The 22,630-nt window shown below is 54.9% G+C and overlaps 3 long non-coding RNA genes across 3 annotated transcripts; all 3 read left to right on the top strand.

Annotated features, from left to right (window-relative positions):
• The first annotated feature begins 6,507 nt into the window (after positions 1-6,507).
• On the top strand, positions 6,508-11,318 carry LOC123346331. Its single transcript, XR_006572973.1, has 3 exons — positions 6,508-6,561; positions 10,844-10,993; positions 11,232-11,318. It is a non-coding gene; the product is annotated as an uncharacterized LOC123346331 (long non-coding RNA).
• A 1,062-nt stretch (positions 11,319-12,380) lies between these two features.
• Positions 12,381-13,662, top strand: LOC123346332. The gene is made up of 3 exons (XR_006572974.1): positions 12,381-12,441; positions 13,142-13,237; positions 13,615-13,662. It is a non-coding gene; the product is annotated as an uncharacterized LOC123346332 (long non-coding RNA).
• A 5-nt stretch (positions 13,663-13,667) lies between these two features.
• LOC123346330 lies at positions 13,668-15,659 on the top strand. Its single transcript, XR_006572972.1, has 4 exons — positions 13,668-13,719; positions 14,061-14,196; positions 14,971-15,065; positions 15,549-15,659. It is a non-coding gene; the product is annotated as an uncharacterized LOC123346330 (long non-coding RNA).
• Positions 15,660-22,630: the final 6,971 nt, after the last annotated feature.

Here is a 22,630-nt window from a genome sequence, read left to right as displayed (position 1 = left end):
AGCGCTAAAACTTTTGTCAGTTGGGCGGGCGGGCGGGGGGGGGGGGGTGTTCATACCCCTGAGTGACAAAAGTGTTAGCACTGAAACTGCCAGTATAGATGTTGAGTCTGAACTTTTGATGAGCTTAAACTTAACCCAGACTTGATGTCTCTGTCTGAAACTTTTTACTCAAAGCTCTGACCTGCGAACTACTCATGACACCCCCCTCCCCTTAAGTAGCCATCTCCCCTTTTGTCTTTTCAAATTTACATTTTAACCTGTTTTATCCTGTAGAATCTTAATTGATTATGCATAACCATTATGATCTGTTAATCACTTTGTTTACTTCTGTGTATAAATATTGATGCTCAACCCTAATAAACTTGCCACACTTACTCCGAAGCCTTTTAAGCTAAGGATAGTGTGAGCCCGTTGATCAACGAAGTGGTGTCTGGTCTCTGACAGATTGTGAGCCCCATACCAACTCCGCACGAACTCGGGTGCTGGAGAGGTGAGTAAGGACTTGCTTTTTACCTAACAATTTGGGGGCTCGTCCGGGATTCCTTCTGGTGCGGTGCCTCTGTCCAGTGGTCAGACCACTCATATACGAATTGGCAGGCGCCACGGGAGATTTCTCCCAGCCAATTCAATATTGAGGGGTCGTGTACTGGACAGCAGGATAAACGCCAGTTGGAGGGCTCCTGTCAGACACCATGGTCAAGGGACTAGCGTGCCTCTTGAGAGTCCGCTGGGGATTGTAAATAAGTTATGGAACGAAGGGAAACTCCCAGTACAGACAGGAATGTCTAGGAGGAAGTTGTACACACTGTGTGTAAGACATTGGACTGGGTATACCGCGGTATTGGTCGACCCGGAGATGAGGTGGCCTTCGTATGGCTCTTTCGAACAGGCCGCCTTAAGAGGAGTAAGGAGCCAGATCGAAAAAGACCATCCGGGACAGTTATGTTACTGGTTTTGTTGGGACACAGCAGCAGAGCTGTGGAAATCTTTAAAAATTATGGCAGTCAGGTATTCTCCCGAGAGTGAATCCCCTCCATGTTATTTCGATGAAGAGTATAAACCACGGCGTGTTTTGACTCGTCAGTTGGTCCCCACTGCACCTGCCCCTATTCCTCCGCAGGGGGACTCTCTCCAGAGCGCAGAGGGGAATCTGCAGGACTCCAGATCGGAATCTCTGCAGAGGGATAAGGAGGAAATGGAAGGGCACACCTCGGGAGGAGTAATTACTAGGCAAAAGATCAAGCAGATGCAGCAGGATGCATATCCCTCCCCTGAGGATAGCCCAGAGGCTGCCTCCGCCAAACCTTTTGTGAGTAATATAGGTGTAAGTAAAGAAATGCCTTTACAGGTGCACGACCAACCTTTTGTGGACACCCCCCTTTCAAAGGTGGGGCGCTACCACGTGCTGATGTTTCACTATTGGGAGGGGATCATATGACTACGTGCCAGTTTCTCTCCCTACAGGCTCGCCTCCGTACCCTTTGGAAAGCCTCGCAGTTTTCCCAGACCGTGCCGCTGGAAGAACAGGTCCACCCATTCCAACCACGGGACTTCGTCTGGGCCAAAAAGTTCGTTCGTGGCAACACCCTCCAGCCAAGGTTTACTGGACCCCACCAGGTTCTTTTAACAACCCAGACTGCAGTGTTCCTGGAAGGACGCAAATCCTGGATCCACCACTGCCACGTCAAGCCAGCCGTAGTGAACCACAGTGATGGACCAGCAGCTCTTGCCACTGAGGACACTGCCTCTGACCAGTGGACCAGCTTACCTCTTTCAGACATCAGACTTAAATTGACTCGAAAAAAATGAGAGGACCTTTTATTCTGACAACTGTATGTTTTTATTATGCCTTTTTAGTTTATTTTCTGCTTATGAAGATAATGCTTTTATTAAATATTCCCACGAGGTTAAAACTCGTATTTTAGAAAATAGAAGTAATTGCTGGGTATGTACTCAATTTCCAGTAAATGCAGAACAGGGACTCCCCTTCGCACCCATTCCCCTGACCACTGCTAATATAACTTGAATGCCACCGGCTAGAGTAAAAGATCCAGTCCAACACAATCTTACATGGGACAAAACAGGAGTGCCAATTAACAAATATCTCAGGGTAACCAATCAGACAGGATCACTGTGTTTTGTTAAAGAAAAAGGGTCAACTTTTGTGGGAACAAGTAAATGCAACATGTATTTTAATGGCACCGCCTTTAGTAAAAATCTTGGCTTCAAGCCTTGCGCATCCCACTTATCCCATATGTGGATCCCTCACCCCAATACAACTTTTTCATGGGTGAGCAAGCCTTCAGAGACAGATTTTAAGAAGCCCTGTTCAGATCACGAGGGTGTCCAACTAATTGTTAAGAAATATACGATTGTCTTCTACAACTGCTCAAGCAGTACTACACTGCACTTTGAAAACACCACTACCAAATTGTGCCTCTGCGGTTCGCACAACAACCCCTCTGCGTTACCAGGGGAACAGTGGTCCAACGGGTGGTGGGTTACCTCCTACTTTAAGAAATGAAATACCCGAAACGCACTGTATGAAACATACTGGGTGTGCGGGCCCAAAGCTTATTACTCTCTCTTCCCTGATTGGGCAGGGTCATGTTATTTAGCGTGGCTCACACCGCCTTCTCGCATCTCCCTCACTCCCCCTCATTTTCCCCACGTTCGTAACATCCGTGAAACTTTCAGAAATATTAATATCCGTAATGGTTTGTCGTGGCAGCGGTGGGCTGGTCTCATTAGCTTAAGGGGTGGTGTCATCCGTCTACAGGGACTACTAGAATCTTTAACCAATAAAACTGCGACTCTATTTGAAAATCAGTCCGGGAAAATGTCCCAGCTGCGCCAGTTAACTTTGCAAAACCGAATGGCTTTAGACATAATGTTAGCAGCCCAAGGAAAAACTTGCGCCCTCATAAATGAAAAATGCTGTTTTTGTAAATGACACCTACCCTAACACTTTTCAACGTACCAAACATCTAAGGGAAATGGCTAAGAACTACTCCTCTGGCCAGCCACCTTATAATTGGTGGGGAGCCTTATGAAATTGGCTGCCTGAATTTGGGTGGGTTAAAAAACTCTTGGTGGGTATTGTTGGGGCCATAGTAATCCTTATAATACTGTGTTGCTGTATTCAGTGTGTCCCCTCCCTCATAAACTCATGTGGGTCAGTTTATTCTTTTCCTACTTCAGCCAAAGGCCGTACTCTCTTCGAGTTGGCCCAGGCTGAAATTGCCAAGCGGCCCTTGGCCCCTTCCACCCTACATTTTCATCTTCATATGCACAGCGTATGAAATCTTTTAACTCGTTACAGCACAATGGACCAGACACTCGGTTGGTATAAATCACCATAGCTCTGCTGATGCTGATGGATCCGTGACAACTGACGCCAGATGATGATCTGTCCTGATATTCCCAAACTCTGACATGCAGCGTTCAGGATAGTTTAGGCAGTTGGTCCCATTTCACTGCAAGTTATTTTGTGAGAGAAAACGAAGACAACATTTTGGGGTCAAAAGCATCAGCACTTTGAGAACAGAAAAACCATCTTTTCTCTTGGTTGACAGAATGGATTTCGGAGTTTTCCTCGGGTATTAGAACTGCAAGAAAAATTGACCTCTCATCTTAGTCTTTGCCCCGTAATGTTAAAGCTTGTTGCAAGATAGAGATCTCGCTCTCTTGAACTCAAATGGATTGTGTAATGGGAGGTGGGGTTTATTTGTTCTGCCAACACCAGGGGACAGAATTCCTCAGAGCTCTGAATCACAGGTCAGGCACAAGCGGAGTGAGTGTGTCGTTAAAATACCAGTTGCATTTCCTGGCAGCAGGAGGTAGTTAGACACCAATATATGGTCTTCAAATATTGTTCAAGTTCTTAGACATGTTGATGCTTCCTTTTGTCTTTCCCTCTGTTTTATGCAGTTCATGTATCTGAAAATCCCCCCTAGCAAGAAGCACGTCCAATCACAAATACACTTAGAGGAGCACGGCAAGATTTTAATCAATATCTGCCAGGATTAGAGCTGTGAAGACGGTTTCTTTCAGAGCAGCAGGACTAGACGTCTGGATGTTGCACAGCCAAAGGGCAAGGAGCATTCTGCTGCTGAGCGCTGAGCGAGAAGGAACATTTGCAGCAGCAGCATGAGAGGGTCCAGGACTCCAGTAAAAAGTCAGGAAATGCACCTGCCCGTGCCCGTCCGATTCAGATCTCGATTGAGTGCTGCCAAGGCCCCCAGCAAAGAGCCTGTCATGCCACATGCCATTTAGCTGAGCCCTGGTGGGATCCTTATCAGGCAGGATAATGAGGGTGATGCTGCAGCTGGGAACAGGGAAGATCCTGCCAATGGCCCTAAAGGCCAGGATGTGACCTCACATCAGATCAGGAGGACCAGTTTGGAGACAATAGCAGTGAAAACTCTGCAGAGGGGGATGTGCCTGGCCAGAGACCGGAAGTCCACGTGGTTACTGCAGCTCTCTAACCCCTCCCTCCCATTGTTCTCTAGAGAAATTGGACTTTCAACACTGAGGATTTGGTAGGTTATGGCCAAATCAGTTACTGTCCTGGATATTATGCCCTTCATTGCTGTGTGTGTCTGGGGGGTTGTGCAGATGCCACAACATTTGCATGGCCTCCTCTCCCTTCCCCTCCCCTCCACCAGCCTCTGCTGGGCACAATCCCAAGTGGATGCAGGGCACTGGGGTGGAAAGGTTTCGGAAAAGCCAGCTTTGCTGTTTATCCAAGAGTTCAGAGTATGGGCTGTACGGCTTGTGCTGAAGCCCACGGTCGGTAGCAAGTTCACAACTAGAAATCAGTGCCCCTCGGTCCGTTTCACCGCAGGCAGGCAGGTGGGGTTGGAGGGGTTCAAACACGGCTTGGGTAAATGCTCTCCATCCTAGCTCAGGCTTTGGTTGGTTTCCTTCATTTCTCTCCCAGTCCTGGTAACTTATTCTGGAAAGTTTCTCAGGCAGCAGGAATTCTCCATGGCCTTTCAGGAGAACTGGGAGTGCAAACCTGCTCAGGCCTTCATAATAGCCAGGTCCCTACCAAATTCAGGGCTCACTTTGACTAGTTTACAAACCTCTGGCCTTGAAATTGACCAACGTCACCATTTCGATGTTTCCACCTGACATTTCATGGTATTGTAACCATGGGGGTCCCATCAACCTGGGAGAATGGGGGAGTTCAGAGGTTGTTGTGGTGGGGTCACAGCATTGCCACCCTCACTTCTGTGCTGCCTTCAGACCTGGGCTCCAAGGGCAGCAGCCAGCAACCTTTCTGAAGCTAGAGGAGGTTCCCACATGTGCAGGTGGGGCCCTGCTGTTGGCAGCACCTCAGCTCCTACCGACTACTTGGGAGCACCTTGGCTCCTACCATTTTCGGGGCATCCAGAGAAATGGACCCTTGAGCCCCAGAAAGAACTGCAAGGGAAGCCCTGAGCACTCACTGCAGAGGCCAGGCAGAAGCCCCGAGCCCAGGCACCTAGAGCGCCAGCAGGAGTGGGGAGGGGCATGAAAGTCCTGAGCCTGGTGCCCCAGCACTGGCTGCAGCCACAGTGGGCCAGAAGCTCTGAGTCCGGGCACCCAGAGACGTGAGTGGAGCAGAACTGCCAAGAGCAAAGCCCTGAGCCCAACGCCGGGCTGATGCAGCGCACTCACTTCTGCATTGCCTCTGCAGGTGCGTCTGATATCCCCACGGAGAGGAAGTCCTGTCCCCAGCCGGGCAGAGAAACAGCTAGGAGGCCCCTACTGGGTTCTCCTGGCTGAGGGGTCCAGCAGGACGGGGAGATCGGATTTCACAGGGCAGGGCTAATTCGATCTAGCCAAAAAAGGCACAACAAGAACCAACAGCTGCCAGCTGAAGCCAGAGAAATTCAAAGGAGACTTAGGCACACAGTTTTGACAGTGAAGGAGACTAGCCACTGGAACAAATTACCCAGGGGAGAGGTGGAGTCTCTGTTTCCTGGTGTCTTGTCGTCAAAACTGCCTGTCATTCTGGAAGGTGCCTTTTAGTGACTTACAAGCAATTGGGCTTCATATGGTGCAAAGTGCATGAAATTTCATAGCCGGTGAAATAGAGGCCACATTAGGAGACTGAATTGTTTCATAACCTCTATGAAAAGCTCAGTGTGGGGTGCGGAACAGACTCTGCTGTTTTGCTGGGTGGCCTGGCTGGTCCCCAGAATCAATAATGAGCAAGTGGGGTGATCCAGGCTGCAGCTCAAACATCCAGCTGGGCTGGCCAGGGGCAGACATCAGGCCTGCCAGGGAAAGGTGGGTGCGGCAGTGACTTCACAAAGGCCTTTGGCAGGAACTCAGCCTATTGGGCAAAGATGATGAGGCGTCTGTGACCTCACAGAGCTCCCTTGCCAACAGCCAGGCAGGACAGGGATGCGGGGCAGGGGGAACCTCGGAGAGCCCTGTAGCCTTGTTGCAGCAAGCCTCCATCTCGTGGTCTCTCACTGAGGACCAAGAGTTGCTGTAGGAGAGAGTCTGTGCGTCTGTTTCTCATTTCTGTGTGGATTTATTTCAAAGATATTGTCATCTGTGTAGAAGGTAAGAAAAAATACAGGCTCTAAATACAAGATAGGGGACTCTATCCTAGCAGATTCAAAGGCATCACCACCCTCCTAGGGAAAAAGTTTGTGCTAATATCTGAGCTTTCCACCCTGCAACTTGAGAGCATTGCTCCTTGTTCTGTCATCTGCCAGCTCTAAGATTTCGTGAGAATCAATCTTTCATTAGGAAAATAATTCAAAAACGCAAATACAAAACACTTTGAGTGAAATCAACCCCTCCTGATCTTTAGTGTCTGGGAGTGTGGGCCTTGGGGGCCAGACTGAGACCCTCATGGGCTAGTAACACCCAAGAAGCCAGTAAAATAATTCCAGTTCTCTTACCATCCAAGCCTCCCTAATCCAAGGAACAGCTGAGGGCTGAGGGAGACAGAATGTCTAACTCATGACTGAAAATACAAAGATGTGTTATTGGCTTTGGTTGGGGGACAAGTAACAAATCTGTTGGGATTCTTGCCCCAAACAACAATCGCCCATTGTCCTTTAGAGCACGAGGACCCTAACGCGCCTGACTTGCTCAAATCTCTCTCCTGCTAGGGCTGAGAGAATTTTCTCCATCCCCCATGATACCGAGGGAAAGAGAAAAGAAGTGACCTCTCTGGTCACACAGCAAGGGCATGCCAGAGCTAGAAAGAGAAGCATAAGAAAGAAGTTGTATCAAAATGTTTTGCATTTCAAACTAACAAATTTCTTAAACAAAGGCAATTTGATGTGTGGTTAGTGAAGTGAAATGATACATTCTTGTCTCCACGAGTTTCTAGATTGATGAACCAGTAGATCTATCCCCTAGTTTTTATCCCTAGATTGAGGGAGGAAAACAAGTTTGCCTGTTTTGTGAATTCCCAATGGCTTTCTTGAATTTCAACAAACTAGTTGATTGAACTGAACGATTTGAATAAACTGAAAGGAAGACAATATTTTCTGCACCTTTCAAGGAAGCTACTGCTGCCCAAAGCTGGGTTAGCATTTCAGCTAGCTTTGCTTCCGGGGCCTTAGCTATCACATCAGTGGTGCGACTGTCTGAAAAGCTTGGCAGTGAACATGTTCTACTGAATGTTATTTTTTCTCTTCTATTTAAATTATTTAAAAGATTGTCATAAATTGGGCCCTTATCAGAGGTTGTCAATTTCCAATATAATTATGACAGTGAGGGAGACTAGCCACTGGAAGAAATTACCCTGGGGAGAGGTGGAGTCTCTGTTTCCTGGTGTCCTACCATCATAACTGGTTGGGAAGGTGCCTTTTAGTGAATTACAAGCAATTGGGCTCAATAGCGTGCTAAGAGTGTGAAATTTCATAGCCCGTGAAATAGAGGCCACATCAGGAGACTGAATTGTTTCACAACCGATGCCTCTATGAAAAACTCAGCGTGGGGTGCGGAACAGACTCTGCTGTTTTACTGGGTGGCCTGCTTGCTCCCCAGAATCAATAATGAGCAAGTGGGGTGATCCAGGGTGCAGCTCAAACATCCAGCTGGGCTGGCCAGGGGCAGAGGTCAGGCCTGCCAGGGAAAGGTGGGTGTGGCAGTGACTTCACAAAAGCTTTTGGCAGGAACTCAGCCCATTGAGCAAAGACAATTAGTTGGGAATTGGTCCTGCTTTGAGCAGGGGGTTGGACTAGATACCTCCTGAGGTCCCTTCCAACCCTGATAGTCTATGATTCTATGAGTGAGGCCTCTGTGACCTCACAGAGCTCCCTTGCCAACAGCCAGGCAGGACAGGGATGCGGGGCAGGGGGAACCTCGCAGAGCCCAGGAGCCTTGCTGCAGCAAGCCTCCATCTTCCCTTTACCAGTTAAAGGTTATGAGCAGACAATGGCTGGAAGTTGAAGCTAGACCAATACACACTGGAAATAAGGCGAGGAGCATTTTTAACATCAGAGTTTGGAGCAATTCACTGAGGGTTGTGCTGGATTTTCCACAACTGGCCTCTTTTAAAATCAAGCTTGGGTGTTTTACTAAAAACCTGTTCTAATTCCTATGGGAATTATTTTGAGGCACATTCTATGGCCGAAGTGAAACAGAAAGTCAGACGACAGTGGTTTCCTCTGGGCTTGGAATTAATCTGTGACTCGCTGGGGGCGTTTGGAATGTGGCCATTTTGCTTCCCTCTTCCTCCTTCCCTCTTGTCCCTTCTTCTCAATTGGAAAACGGGTCACCAGAAAAGCCTGATTTCCACCCTGTGCCCCTTCCATTCGTGCTGTAAGCTGAAGGGCATTGTGACTTGAGAGTGAATTCAGCCAGTCAGTGCTAACTCTCCACAGGTGATTTGCATAAGTCAGTAAATGAGCCTGCAGGTTTCCGTGGGAGCGATGCCCAAGGCAGGGCTCAGGCTTCGGGTTTATGCTCCGGGTTAGTGGAGTCAGGGAGCGACAGGTGGCTGAGTTACCTCTGGTGTCACAATGTTACTGCTCAGGTTCCTCTGCCTGCTGCACCACCTGGGCAGTGACTGTCAAGGGGAAGGTTTTGTGGATTTGAAACTTAGAAACCAGGAAGCGCAGGAGAGGAATGGCTTAGAGAGTTTGGCAGTAAAATGTAGGTTTTGTGGCAATATCCTGTGCAATTGCTACTGGATCCGGGATGGAGACAGCATTCCTGCCCCTCCCACCACCTCTTAGCTGGGCCTACATAAAAGAGACTAGCTAGAGTTTTGCACACTTGTTTGTTTGAGGCTGAGCAAATAAGGCCCAACAGATTACTGCTAGGATGAATTTTGCTGCCTCCTCTCCTTGACTAGAATACAAGCAGTTTCTGATTCTCTCAGATGAAGTAGTTCTTTTAAAATCAAGGGCAAGACCAATCAGTGGCTTTTTCACAGCCCAACCCCAATCCCCCCAAAAGAGATTTTATTTTTATTTAAACTGGGTGTTTTAAATTTATATTGAAAAAGTTTTTTTTTTAAACTTATCCAGTATAAAATTTGAAATGATGACAAGTGATGTTAAGGCCTCTAGTTGCTCCAGCCTATTAAAGTAATTTAAATAACTACATATATGAAGAAGTCCATGTTTGCTGCCAAGTGTCAGAGGAAGTCAAAGCACTGAACTGTTGGAAGTCATTGCCTAAGCACCTGGGCATCCAGAAGTTATTGAAACACTCAGCCAGATTTTGGCAGCACTAGCCTCTTCTGCGGGTGCAGAAAGAATATTTTCTTCATTCCAGTTGATGCAGCTACTTCATTCAAATGTAAGAAACTGATTGGGAGTTCGAAAAGGATGAAGGCTTCTTTTCCCCTTGTAAAATATGAATAAAGGCTAGAGAGGAGGAGGTGTGAGCTACTACTTCTAAAATCTGGAAGGACATTATGAGCAGGAACAATCAGTTCAGGGCACGAACTAGAGATACTTCGTTACCTCAGTTTGTTTGAAATGAAACCAAATGGTTGAGTCAACCTTTTTGTTTTTCTGTATCCTGCAAAACCAGCAAGTCAACATGTTTGAATGGATCCCTATTCCTAGCATCATAGAAGACTAGGGCTGGAACAGACCTGAGGCGGTATCTAGTCCAACCCCCTGCTGCAGGCAGGACCAACCCCAACTTCATCATCCCAGCCAGGGCTTTGTCAAGCTGACCTTTTAAAAACTTGTAAGGATGGAGATTCCACCACCTCCCTAGGGAACCCATTCCAGGGCTTCACCACCCTCCTAGTGAACTAGTGTTTCCTAATAGCCAAGCTAAGCCTTCCACAGTGCAACTTGAGACCATTGCTCCGTGTTCTGTCATCGGCCACCACTAAGAATTTCATGAGAATCAATCCCTCATTAGGAAAAGAACTCAAAAATACAACTACAAAACATTTGGAATGAAATCAATCCACCCTGACCTGTAGTGTCTGGGGGTGTGGGCCTCTGAGGCTAGACTGAGACCCTCATTGGCTAGAACCACCCAGTGAGCCAGTAACAATATCCACTCCTGTTACCGTCCAAGCCACCGCAATCCAAGGAACAGCTGAGGGCTGCAGGAGACAGAAGGGTGCTGAGAGGGTCTAACTCATGACTGCCAACCCAGAGATGTGTTATTGGCTTTGGATGGGGGACAAGGAGCAAATCCGTCAATCACTACAACAGGTCCCACTCGGAGCCAGGGAGACTGGGAATCGAGTCCTGCTGGCACTTCCCAGCTCTGGCTTTCTGGAGGAGGAGGAAGACCCCAGCTCCCCTAGCTGACCCTGAGGCACCTTCTGGGCCCAAATGGAGGTGGCCCCGGGTACAGCTATGGAGTGTCCCAGGAGCGTTCCGCTAGTGGCATTGTATTGTTTTCACAGCCAGTTTCGATATCTGGTGTCTACCCCTTGCCCTGCTGGCAGGGCATTGAGCGGCACCCGTTGCCGGCCACCTGGGTGTGGAGATTGAAGAGGGTGAAGAGAGGAGCAACCCTGAGCATCTGCCATCCTGCTCCATCTGATCTAGAATAAGTAAGTGGAGTTCTCCAGAACCATCCCCAGTGTGGTGGGAATATCCCACCACTACGGCTCCCAGCCCGTCCCTTGTCAGGGTTTGTTCCCCAGGTTGAGGGTTCCTGTGCCCTGGGGTGGGATGTGTCGGGAGGAGAAATTGCCTCAGCAAAGGGGAGGTGGGCAGGGGAGCAGGCAGGCTCGTTAATGAGAGGCTGCTTTGAAGCCAGACTCATGGCTGCTCCCCACTCTGTTCCAGGATGGAGCGAATCAGGCAGATGCTCAGGAGGAAGGCCGGGCAGGTGGCTCCACAGCCAGAAGACGACATCAGGCAGCCTGCCCAGGCAGAGAGCGGCCCCTCTGTCCCCGCGGGCGGGGAAGAGGCTCGTGGCCAGGGGAAAGGGAGGAGCTGCTTCGCCTGCTGGAGGAGGCGGAACACAGTAGCTCCTCTAGCTGACCCTGAGGCACCTTCTGGGCCGAAACGGAGGTGGCCCCGGGTTCAGCTGTGGAGCAGAGAGCCAGGGGAGGGCAGGAGCCGGGGACGGCAGCTCTGGGGCTTCCTTTGCAGGAAGCCAAGGAGCCAGGAGCTGCGCCCCAGGGCCCAGCAGGAGCCGCCAACCACCATGGCAGCTGAGGGGCCCTGCGCCAGCCCAACCCTGGCCCCCGAGGAGCCTCCCGCCAGCCCCAGCCTGGCCCCAGAGGAGCCTCCCGCCAGCCCCAGCCTGGCCCCGGAGGAGCCTCCTGCCAGCCCCACCCTGGCCACAGAGGAGCCTCCTGCCAGCCCCACCCTGGCCCCGGAGGAGCCTCCTGCCAGCACCACCCTGGCCATGGAGGAGCCTCCTGCCAGCCCAGAGCAGGATTTGAGTGACTGCGGCGCTGCAGACACCAGCAGCTCCGCATTCTCCTGTGGGGCCAGAAGCTCCTCCGTGCGGTCTGGCAGCCCTGTCTTTGAAGGCTCCTTCTTTGGAGGTGAGGGGAGACCCAGGGGAAAGGGAGGAGGACTGGGGCGGTGGGGGACTAGTAACACCCTGTGCCCATCGGCTCGCCAAGGCGCCGGGACTGACCCACGTGACCCCACTAACACCAGTGGGGGTGGCACAGACACGCCCCATGGCAGGGGATGCTGGGCGGAGTTGGGGAGCTCCAGCCTCCCTGATCATGTTGGGGTGGGGGGCTGACTGCCACAGGGCCCTGAGGCTGATGGGGCTGAGGGCATCTCTGGGAGGGGCAGGGTGGGGCCCTGGCCGCCATGGGGCTCCTTACAGAGAAAGGGGAAACATGGAGCCTTCTCTGTCCACTGCATCCCCCCAGCAGCAGAAGGGATTAAACTTTCTCCTTCCCTCCCTGGTGCAGATACCCCCAGTGCCCAGGTGTCGTGGCCTGAGGAGGAGGAAGAGGAGGAGTGCGAGGAGGAGGAGGAGCAAGACATCATCTTGGTGATCCAGCAGCACCTGCAGGGCAGAGCTGAGGTACAAAAATCCCCCAGCTGCGCTGCCACCCAGTCTGTCCTGCTCCTTGTTCCGTCCCCACCCAGGCAGGGGGTCTTGCACAAGAGAATCCCTCACCCCCAATGGGGGGACACATCTCCTCTGTTATCTGGCACCCCAAAGTGGGGACATTTGTCCCACACAGGCCAAGGTCCTCGCAGACACTGTCCAAGTTCCAACCCCTGTCTGCGCAGGGAGACACTGGTTTTGGGAAGCGGGCGGCTTTCCCTGTCCAACCCCATGGAGGTCCTGAGCCCTGGAGCTGGTTTGGGTCTGGGGTCCAGGGCATGTGCCTTGATCCTGACGTGCTGTTCATGGATCAGGGGTTCAGAGGGGATTGCGTTACCCCTCCGTGGCTGATCCCAGCCTTCCTTCCTCTCCTCATTCTCTGATCTCCTGCCTGGACTCTCCCGGGGATCCTACCTCCCACCCATTGCAGTTTGGCTGATCCATACTCTGCTGGGTACCAGGCCCTGCCCAGAGAACTGCTCAGAGCAAGGATTAATGAGGCAGCAGGCATCCGGCCATGAACTCTTGCTAAGTGTCCCTGGAGTGATGTGAATGGGAGAGGCCAGGATGCGCCTTTTGAGTCTTGCCAGGGCTCCTGGAGAATCCTCCTCATTGTCCCCTGACTGCTGTAGCCCCATGTCCCATGACTGACGGGTGCTCCCTCTTCTTGCAGGCTCTGCACAACCGCCATTTGCGGAGCCTGGACACCATCCTCAGGGGCTGCCTAACAGAGACCCCCACCGTGGAGAAGCTGCAGCACCTCCTGGAGGTGAGTAGAATGGACGGTCTGGGGTGGAATTGCCTCTGAGCCCTGTGGGAGGGCAGCAAAGGAGAGACTAGAAGAGCCACGTTTCCATTGTGTCCTCCCAGCTTGGACCCAGCCGGCCACACTTTCCCAGAGCTGCCAGCGCAGGGGGAAGGAGCTGGGACTGTCAGCCAGAGCTCTCCACGGTTGCATTAAGCACTAACAGTGAGCACCAGGCCTGGCTGGGGCCTGAGAGACTGAACCCCCTTTTCAACTCTGCGACCGGGGCTCGGCTACTCCACCCTGAGCACAAAGTCTCAGCCCCTTGGGGAGGGGGAGAGGCTGGTTTGTAGAGCATGTACGCCTGCCCGCTGACCCTCCCCTGCCTCCTTCTCCCGCAGCACATCCATCGCTCTCTCCTGGCAAAAAACACCCAGGAGAGAGCCAGGGCTGTCCAGACCAGCGCGGCCCTGCTCCAGTTTGCTACCTCCCTGCCTGGATTTGACGTAAGTGACCTCTGACCCCAGCGTCCTGCAGAGTCAAGTTCCTCATCCCCTGGCTAATTGGTCCCCCCCGGTCCGTAAGGGACTGCGTTCCATAGGCCGCTGGCTGGCAGGGTCGTGCCTGGCCCTTGTTATTCTGGAGCAGCGAGGCAGTGAGTGCTCAGCGAGGGCCTTTGCCCTGCTCCCTTTGCTCCGAGCTCCCTTGGGGACAGAAAGGAAGAGGGCTGTCGCTCCTCTCCCCCAGTGCCTCCTACAGAGGGGTGGGAGCAGAGCTCAGGTCCAGGGGCGCTGGGGCGCTGAAGGGAGAATGGTGATGGATTCCCCTCTCCTTCTCCTTCCACCAGACCTCCTCCACCTTCTCCAAGGCAGGTGAATTTGTGCTGCAGCTGGGTCTCTGTGCATACCACCCAGCCAGTGACATCAGTCGGCATGCCAAGGGTGGGATCAATTGGCTGCACAAGCTCCTGCTCCAGAAGAGGGGTAAGAAACCCAGCTGGGCAATGGGACCCCATGGAAACGAGCCTCTGGGAGACTAGCTCCAGCTGGCCATTGGGACGCCTCTAGAACTAAGGCCTCTCTGCTTAGACCCGCTGTAGCGGGAAAGAGGAACCCCAATAGAAACAAGGCCCCTCCTTTGAGACTCCCTCTGCTGGGCAATGGGACCCTACAGAAAGAAGCCCCCTCCTCTGAGACCGACCCCAGCTTAGATGATGACTCCTTCTATCCCCCTCTCTCTGAATTAGGGAGATGAGTGTGAAAGTGCCAGGGAAATTGGCTGCTTTATCTCAGAGCCCGGCTCTGTCCCCCAGCCCAGGGAAATCAGCCCACCCCATATGGGGCAGCCAGCTCGTGAGGGGACAGGAACGGAGCTATTGAGACACATGGAGGGAAAGAACCCATCATGAGGGCAGGGGCAGGAACAGGCACCACAGGAGATGGACACAAAGCTTGTAGGGTGTCACCAGTCAGGTAGCCAGGGCCAGATCCTGACTTCAGTGGGTGTGTGGGGTTCTCAGTATTAGACACCCCCATGAACAGGCACCCACTCCCAGAGCACAATGACCGTAAGGGTCACATGATTACTGTGAGGGCTGAAACAAATCCCCCTTCTGGTACTAACCCGCCTGGCATGGACCCTGCGATTCCATTGGGCCGCGGATGCCAGGAGGAGCCTGGCCAGTGTGTACCCAGAAGGAAACAGGCACTGAAAGCGGAAGGCCAAACCTCCCCAATGGGTGTGTCTTTCTCTCCCAGGGCTCAAGACCAGGAAGGCAGCAGACCTGTGGTGCCAGGACGGGCTCCATGACCCCAAGTGCCTGGGATATAGAAATCTGGCCAGGGTGGGAGAGGTAAGGACTCTCCGCCGGTGCATTGCAGCAGCTCAGGTGTGGAGCTGTGTCCCGCTGCAGTGAGTGTGTCATGGACACAGGGCAAGAGCCTGCTCCTTATTTCCACAGAGTATGTGAGGCTCCTGGGAATGTCCGTGGGGTGAGGCGTGGGAATGATCCAGATCTAAAAGACCCCGAACCTCTAGTGGGTGAGCTGCAGGAGCTGTCGCTGCTGGGAGCAGCAGGGGTCCTGGGCTGTCTGTGTGAGCTGGGTTCCAGAGCGCGCAGACACATTCCCAGCATCTCATGGCACCTGCGGTGAATCCTGCTCCATAAGAGCTATTGGAGGCCTCAGTGCCTGCAGCCTCCTACTGAAGGGGGTTCCTGGTCCATGGGACCCCAAAGGTTGGCTGCCCCAGGACTCTTCTCCACCTTGTGAGACACTAGAGGGATTTGGAGCCTGGTTCTGGGCCATTGCAAGGGCTCTGGTTCTTTTGGTTTTAGGTCTTCGGAGAAATATTCACCGAAGACCAGAAGAGGAGTTTCCTCCAGGCGGGCCTGCTGGCCATCCACCACCCCCACAACCGCATCAGCCATGCTGGCCTGGTGCTGATGTATTCCATCATGGGGGAAGCCGGCCAGCTGCTAGAGGACGAGGTAACCAAAGAGGGGTCACCTGGGTAGAGACCCCCCAGGGCCTTTCACCTCCAGGCCATTGAAAATCGCTCCCATCCCATCCCCATGCGCTGACCAGGGAGCAAGGAGAGGGTGACCCCAGACAGGTGCCATTGGTCAGTGCCAGCTTCTCCCCTGAGCAGCTCAAAGCAGGGCAGCCTGGCTGATGTGGTGGAGTCAGTCAGCAGAGGCTACATAAGTGCCCCATTCACCAGAGCCACTGCCCATGGCATCACGTTAAGGACATGGGGATCCCTTGGGGAAAGGTGTCCACTTCCTCTCACCCCCCGGCACTACTGCCCAAAGCCTCCCAGCCCTCGGCTGGAGGGGGCGAGGGTGGCTGAGGGGACTCCGGGGAGCGGACCTGGATTCCCGCTGGGTTGGGAGGTAGAACAGTTCTCGCGGGGGGACTGAGAGGAGTGGGGGCAGGAGTTCATTCCACAATGGTGGGAGAGGGGATGGAAGTCACTAGAGAAGAGACAAGATTTCGTCTCGGGGGTTGGGCGGGGGAATCCGTCCCTCAGATGTGGGGAGGAAATGTTGCTGGCTCCCGGTGCCGTTAATACCCTTCGTTCTCATGGGTGTCGGAGTCTCTGATTGATCCTTGTTCCCTTGCAACAGGGGGAAATTACAAACAAAATCATGGGACAGCTATTTAATATCAGGCTCATGGGCAAGCTGCCCGACGCCCTGAAGGGGCTGTGCTCCGTGGGGCAGGATTGAAGGCCCCCCCCCCTCGCATGACCAGCTCGGACCCCCTGCCGCAGGTACTGCTCTGTCTCACTGTGCCTGGGGGGAAGGGCTGGGGGGAGTGGCCATAGAGCCCCCCGCAGCACTGAGAGAAACCAAGGCTGAGCACCTCGCTCTGGACACCCTGCCCCACCCCGACCCCTGGGGCTGGGCCCAGGCCAGATACTGGTTGGGAAGAATCAGGCTGTGGGGCTGGCCCAGAAGTGAGAGCATCCGCAGAGCCAGGGGTTGTGCTCAATAGCCATTGCAGTCTGGGAGGGGTGGCCTGACATGGGGCCCCTCCCCCATCATCACTGCTCAGACCTTCCCATGGCCCCTGTCACCTCTGATGCAGCGAATGTCCGACCATCCCCCATCTGGGGCCCAATCCACCCACCTGGTATCTGAGCCCTTCCCAGCCAGGAATGAAACTCCCCCCGAACACCCTGGGGCAGGGGAGGAGCCTCCCCATCTGGCAGGTGGGAACTGAGACGCAGAGGAAGGGCTGTGGGCCTGGTCACACAATCCTGGGTGTAGATCTGGGAAGTGGACTGGGTCCCGGCCTAGAGCCTTTCCCCCAGGGGCACCTTCACTTCTGCCCTTTATTCTCCCCTCCGGCCAGGGGGTCTGTGCATGTGAAATGAACAGGGAGGGTGATGGGGTCCTGGCACACAGCCTGGATGGGAGCTCCCCTTGGCTTGGTCCCCAGGCTCAGAGACATCTTTGTCATCCCGCTGTCCTTCTGTTATTGCTAGGAAGGGAGTCCCCCGATAAGGGGTCTCCAGGCTCCAGTAAGTCATCCTCATTCCTGCCCGCATGTACGCCCTGCCCTGCCCTTCCCTGCCCTCCGGTTTCTCGCTGTTGACTCTGGCTGGGCTCTTGACTCCAGTGTCTAGCTATGACTTTGGCATGACCCTTCTTGGCTCCAGATTTGGGTTCTGAACCCCGGCTCAGTATTCTCCTTGCCTTTCTCTAGCCTTGCTCCAGGCCCTCCACCCACCCGCTGCACAGCATTGCCTCCTCCTCCTCCTGATCTTCCCCAACACCTTCAGTTTCAACTACATGGCTTCGACCTCTGCATGGATATGGACATTGGTTCATACTTCTGCCCACCCGGCTTCGACCTCCGGCCTGGACATTGACACTGGCTCCGGTTCTGCCTGCACATACTCAACACCTGGCAGCAGTAGACAGGCCCCATGTAGTGAGGCGGCCTGGCTCCCAGGCGCACCTGAGAGGGATAAGCCAGATCAGCTGCTTCAGTGGGCGGAGCCACCGCCACCTGTCCCCGCCCCCCGGAAGTCAAGGGGCGGGACAGGAAGTACAAAAGCCCGGGCCCAGCACTCAGTTGGAGCCCGACCGCGGGAGGAGACAGACGCTGGTGCCCGAGCTCCTGCCGAACCAAGCCTGTCCCAAGCCCGGTACCCAGAGGACGCCTGGTCGAACCTGCCCCTAGCCCGGTACCCAGAGGAGGACTGGCCGAGCCTGCCCCGAACCCGGTACCCCGAGGATGACTGGTCGAGCCTGCCCCGAACCCGGTACCCAGAGGAGGACTGGCCGAGCCTGCCCCAAGCTCGGTACCCCGAGGAGGAGTCGAGCCCACCGGTACACCCATCTCCTGAGGAGCCGATGCTGGTAGACCCCCCTGCTGAAGCCGCAACGACACAGGCACCAGTGGAGGGGGAGAGTGGAAGTGGCCCGGGGATAGCCGACCCTAGTCTGGCTGCCGCTGACCCTGAGCCTATGTCAGTGTGTTGCGGCCAGGATCCCCACTGACTCCAGCGGATCCACGCCGCTGTTAGGGCCCCGGGCTGGGACACAGTGGAGTGGGTGGGCCTGTGTCCCCCCTGCCACCCCACTCACGGGTGGCAGTCTCCCCCTCAACCCCACCGCTCAGGCTTAGGAGCCTGGACTTACCTGAACTGCTGCTCAGCCCTGCCTGAGGGTCTGAGCCCTGCCTCTTGTTGCTGCCCCGCCCTGAGCTAGGGCTTGGGCTTTACAGACTGAACTACTGCTCAGCCCTGCCTGAGGGTCTGAGCCCTGCCTTTGGTTGCTGCCCCGCCCTGAGCTAGGGCTTGGGCTTTACAGACTGAACTGCTGCTCAGCCCTGCCTGAGGGTCTGAGCCCTGCCTCTTGGTGCTGCCCCGCCCTGAGCTAGGGCTTGGGCTTTACAGACTGAACTACTGCTCAGCCCTGCCTGAGGGTCTGAGCCCTGCCTTTGGTTGCTGCCCCGCCCTGAGCTAGGGCCTGGGCTTTACAGACTGAACTGCTGCTCAGCCCTGCCTGAGGGTCTGAGCCCTGCCTTTGGTTGCTGCCCCGCCCTGAGCTAGGGCCTGGGCTTTACAGACTGAACTACTGCTCAGCCCTGCCTGAGGGTTTGAGCCATGCCTCTTGTTGCTGCCCCGCCCTGAGCTAGGGCTTGGGCTTTACAGACTGAACTACTGCTCAGCCCTGCCTGAGGGTTTGAGCCCTGCCTTTGGTTGCTGCCCCGCCCTGAGCTAGGGCCTGGGCTTTACAGACTGAACTGCTGCTCAGCCCTGCCTGAGGGTCTGAGCCCTGCCTCTTGGTGCTGCCCTGTCCTGAGCTAGGGCCTGGGCTTTACAGACTGAACTGCTGCTCAGCCCTGCCTGAGGGTCTGAGCCCTGCCTCTTGGTGCTGCCCCGCCCTGAGCTAGGGCCTGGGCTTTACAGACTGAACTACTGCTCAGCCCTGCCTGAGGGTCTGAGCCCTGCCTCTTGGTGCTGCCCCGCCCTGAGCTAGGGCCTGGGCTTTACAGACTGAACTACTGCTCAGCCCTGCCTGAGGGTTTGAGCCCTGCCTCTTGGTGCTGCCCTGTCCTGAGCTAGGGCTTGGGCTTTACAGACTGAACTGCTGCTCAGCCGTGCCTGAGGGTCTGAGCCCTGCCTCTTGGTGCTGCCCCGCCCTGAGCTAGGGCCTGGGCTTTACAGACTGAACTGCTGCTCAGCCCTGCCTGAGGGTCTGAGCCCTGCCTTTGGTTGCTGCCCCGCCCTGAGCTAGGGCCTGGGCTTTACAGACTGAACTGCTGCTCAGCCCTGCCTGAGGGTCTGAGCCCTGCCTTTGGTTGCTGCCCCGCCCTGAGCTAGGGCCTGGGCTTATAGGCTTGAACTGCTGCTCAGCCCCGCCTGAGGGTCTGAGCCCTGTGTTGGTTGCTGCCCTGCCCTGAGCTAGGGCTTGGGCTTTATAGACTGAGCTTCTACTCAAGCCCCCTGTAGTGAGGCGGCCTGGATCCCAGGCGCCCGAAGGCGAAGAGCGACCCCTCACCGGAAAAGGGGACCCGCACCCGGACCCTTACACCCCACCATTAATCAAACCCTAATCCCGCCCCATGACTCCTTAGTCCCTCCCACCTGTCACCGGAAGTCCCGCCCCATGGGGGTATTACTTCGTGGTCAAGGCGGCCACATGACTGGAAGCCAGGTGTGTCATGTGACTCCTCTAAGAACTCCTCCCACCACCCTCTACCAATCAGGATGGGTTTCCTGCCGGAAGGACCACCCCAAGAGGAGATTTGACCAATCAGGGCGAGCTCTGGGGTGTGAGGGTGACCCATCCCGACGTGTGTCTTGTGACCCCTCTAGGAACTCCTCTCACTGCCCTCAACCAATTAGGATCAGTTTTGTCCTGACAGGACCACCCCAAGAGGGGATTCTGACCAATCAGGGCGAGTTCTGGGGCAGAGGGACCCGTCCGGGAGTGGGCCGTATGACCCCATTAAGAACTCCTCCCAGGGCCCTTTGCCAATCAGAGTGCAGCACCATCACCTCATAAGTCCCAGCGCTGGACAGACGAGGCCATCTCTCACCAAGGACACATGGTTTAGAAATCGTGGGAAGGCTGCTGAGAGGAAACCTGGACTCCTTCACCACCCCCGTGAGAACTTCGGACTCTGTCTTCACCCCGAGGGTCTTTGACCATCCGCGGAGAAAGCGCTACATCAGCGACAGTGCCGAGGAGGAGGAGGGAGCGACCGAGGGGAGCCCTTTGGCCCAGCCATTGATGGATACGCCGGAACCCGAACCCAAAACCCAACTGCTTGTGAGACACCCCAATGAGCATGGTGGCCTCTCTTTGTCCACCCCCTTAGAGGTGGAATGCGACTGCGGCTCGGGGGAGTCACCGGCGCACAACGTGAACACAGGTAAAGGAATGATTAAGTCAGGGGTGAAAGTAACTTCCAGGACTTACCGGTACTGCTGGAGTCCTGAGGGGGTGTGGCCTCTCAAGATTGAAAGGTCCTGGAGCATCGGCTGTGGCTGGGAGCCCCAGGGCCTTTAAATTCCCCCCGCAGCTCTGGCAGCCGGGTTCGAGCGTGGATTTAAAGGGCCCGGAGCTCCCATGGCTGTGGGGAGCCTGAGCCTTACCCGGCTGGAGCCAGGATTTAAAGGGCCTGGAGCTCCTGCCGCTCCAGAGAGCCCTCAGCCCTTTAATTCCCTGCCCCAGCCTGGGTGCTGGAGCTGCGTGGAGGGGAATTAAAGGGCTCTGGGATCTACGCAGCCACGGGGAGCACTGAGCCCATTAAATCCCGGCCCCAGCCCAGCTGCTGGAGCTGTGTGGGGAGGAGGGGGAAGATTTAATGGGCTCTGGGTTCCCAGCAACCGCAGGAGCTCTGAGCCCTTTAATTCCCAGTCCCAGCCCAGCTGCTGGAACTGCGGGTGGGGCCGGGGGAGATTTAATGGGCTCTGGGTTCCCAGCAACCGCAGGAGCTCTGAGCCCTTTAATTCCCAGCCCCAGCCCAGCTCCTGGAGCTGCGGGGGGAATTTAAAGAGCTCTGGGCTCCCCGCAGCCGAAAGTAAGCTGGTACGGGCCAGTACAGCATAGTGACAAGAGCCAGTACGCTGTGCTGGACCGCACCGGCTTCCTCAGTGGGGATTTAAAGGGCTCAGAGCTCCGGCAGCTGCGGGGAGCCCAGAGCCCTTTAAATCCCTCCTCCCCTCCCACCGCAGCTCCGGCAGCCGGGCTGGGGCTGGGAATTAAAAAGCTCGGTATTCCCTGCAGCGGCAGGAGCTCTGGGCCCTTCAAATCCCGGCCCCAGCCCGGCAATGCTCTGGCTCCCCGCAACCGTGGCAGCTCCGCGCCCTTTAAATCCACACCCGAATCCGGCTGCCAGAGCTGCGGGGGAATTTAAAGGGCTCTGGGCTCCCTGTAGCCACGGAAGCTCTGAGCCCTTTAATTCGCAGCCCCAGCCTGGCTTCCAGAGCTGCAGGGGGTATTTAAAGGTCTCTTGGATTCCCGCAGCTGCGGGATCTCCGAGCCCTTTAAATCCTGGCCCCAGCCCAGCTGCCAGATCTGCAGGGGGAAATTAAAGGGCTCTGGGCTCCCCGCAGCCGTGGGATCTCTGAAGCAGAGATGAAAATAAGCCATTATGGTCCAGTACGGCATACCAGGAAGAGCCAATATGCCGTGCCGGACCGCACCGGCTTCCTCAGCAGGGATTTGAACGGCTCAGAGCTCTGGCGGCTGCAGGGAGCCCAGAGCCCTTTAATTTTCCCCCGCAGCTCTGGCAGCCGGGCTGGGGCCAGATTTAAAGGGCTCGGTGCTCCCCGCAGCCGTGGGAGCTCCGGGCCCTTTAAATCCACACCGGAATCCGGCTGCCGGAGCTGCGGGGGGAATCTAAAGGGCTCGGGGCTCCGCAGCGGCCTGAGCCCTGGGCCCTTTAAATCAACCCTGGGCTCAGGGGCACATTAAAGAGCCTGGGGCAAATTAAAGACCCTGGGGCTCCCATCCACAGCTGGTGTTCCAGGACCTTTAAATCTTGAGAGGCCCCGCCTCTTCCGGTTGAGGCCACGCCCCCTCAGGATTCCGGCAGTACCGGTAAGTCCTGGAAGTTACTTTCCCCCCTGCTGTGAGCCCTTTAAATCCCAGCCCCAACCCAGCTGCTGGAGCTGCGTGGAGGGGAATTTAAAGGGCTCTGGGCTCCCTACAGCTGCCGGAGCTCTGAGCCCTTTAAAGCCCTGCTGAGGCTGAGGCGTTGTTAAAGGTCTCCAAGCAGATTCCTGGCTCTTTGGCGGGCCTGGAGGAGGTGTCCTTGTAGCACTGACTAAGCATTGTCAGAAAAGTTGCCCAGGCCTATGGGGGGTGGGGGGGAACCATTTTACAAAACTGAACTTTACCAACTTTCTCACCCACACCTATGTATTCACTTCAAATACAAAACCTCACAG

Source organism: Mauremys mutica, chromosome 12 (assembly GCF_020497125.1).
Source record: "Mauremys mutica isolate MM-2020 ecotype Southern chromosome 12, ASM2049712v1, whole genome shotgun sequence".
NCBI lineage: Eukaryota > Metazoa > Chordata > Testudines > Geoemydidae > Mauremys > Mauremys mutica.
Note: the sequence above shows the minus strand (reverse complement) of the source record. Positions and strands in the feature narration are given on the sequence as shown.